Below are 1871 nucleotides of genomic sequence, written 5' to 3'. Positions count from 1 at the left end.
TGCATGAGGGTCAAATCCTGGAAGCTAAAGAATTTGTTCTTTATTCCTTAGCAAAAGAGACCATGAAAGGATTTTAAGTAGGTTAGGAAAGAGAGGGGAAGCATCTTACTGAGGCAGATCAGTCTAGCTGCAGGGTGGGTGATGGATTGCAAGAGGAGGGAGCAAGACTGGTGGGAAGGAGATGATAAAATGTTACTAGAATTGGCAGGAGATGAGGGCTTGAAGCACAGCAGAGGGGTGAGGGTGAAGAGGAAAGGGTGAGGTCAGGAGATGTTCAGGGCATGTGATCAAGAATTTGGTGCAGTGCAGTGGAGTGGGGGTGGAGGTGGAGGTGGGTGTGCGGAAGGGCCTGAGCCAGGTGTGCTCAGCTTCTCCTGCATCTGAACAGCTGCTAGCCCCTCCTGGTTGTATGTTTTCAACTTCTTAGAAAAAGAAATGCTTAGTATAAAAGTCCTTCACATTTATTGCAGAATATAGAATGTATATAGAATGTAGAAAAAAGAATATGCAGGAAAAGTTTGTGTAATTCTACCTTTCACTGATAATCGCTATTAATATGTTGGTATATGCACATATATTAACATATATACAGAAACATATAGAATATGCATATGGTTTATATGGTGCATGTGTATCAACATGTATACATTACATATCTGAGTAATATACATAGTGGGTATACGGTATACATGGTGTGTGCGTCTATATGTGTATCATTTTAACGGCAACATAGCAGTTTTATCTACCTATCCATTCCATAATTAATTCAACCGCTTCCTTATTGCCGAACATTTATGTTGCTTCTGAATTTTACAAGACCAGGGAGAGAGGAAACTCAGGCCTCCTGTGAATGAGAGCTGGGAGCCATCTGGAACCCAGATATCTATACTGTCTTCTCCTAGCTCTTGAAGGCCACGTGGCCGTGCCTCCTGTGATTTTCCTGATGCTAATTCCACACCCCCCCCGACCCCAGCCCCCATGGTTTTCTTTCCCTTCTCAAACGTGGCGACCAGTCCAACACAGACCCACGCTCTACACTTTCAACTCTGGCACCCCCAGAAGTCTCTGTGTCTCTAGAGATAGAATGTGACGATCCAGATCTTCCTTCTGCCAGGCCATGGAAGTCCCTGGCCAGTGAACTGGTTGACTGTCTTGAGACCCCATTTGTCCTTAGCTCTGTCAGTCAATCTTTTGTTTGTCAAACAGGTGCTACAATTTTCCACCTGGGATATGGGTATTTTTTCTTGCAGTTCATTTCTCAACGTTCTTTCTTAGATGTGTTTATCTCTCTTCATCCTCACTGATGAAGTAGCCTTCATTCAGTTCTTTGTTACTTCTCACCTGGATTAGCACTCCTTACAGGTCTTCATGCTTCTGGTGACAGCCCTTCCTGTCCTGTTCTCTCTGCCCCGTCAACAGAGAGATCTGTCTACACGAAATGCAAGCCTGGCTAAGACCCTTCTCTGTTTTAAGTCTTCCACTAGCTCCTGATAACCTTCTGGATAAAGCCCGAGTCCTAACAGGGCAGCATAGAGTCTTTCAATGTGGCTCCATCTCTCTCTGCATCCTTGTCTCTGGTGACAACCCCCTGACAACCTGTGTTCCAGCCATGCCCTGGGGGATTTCGGAAGTGCCATGATTTCTCAAGTACCCATGCCTTTGACAGACGGTGCCTCTGCCTGGGACGTCTGGCTCACCTTCTCCTTCTGGGGCAAAATGTTACCTGCTCTTCAAGAATCACTGAAGTGTCACCTCTTCTATTTTGCTTTCCTGTACACTTCTCTGGGTCAGGTTAGTTTTTCTTTCTTTCTTTCTTTCTTTCTTTCTTTCTTTCTTTCTTTCTTTCTTTCTTTCTTTCTTTCTTTCTTTCT

Source organism: Galeopterus variegatus, unplaced genomic scaffold, assembly GCF_000696425.1.
Source record: "Galeopterus variegatus unplaced genomic scaffold, G_variegatus-3.0.2 Scaffold2582, whole genome shotgun sequence".
In the NCBI taxonomy this organism is placed as follows: Eukaryota; Metazoa; Chordata; class Mammalia; order Dermoptera; family Cynocephalidae; genus Galeopterus; species Galeopterus variegatus.
This window is presented reverse-complemented; position numbering follows the sequence as displayed.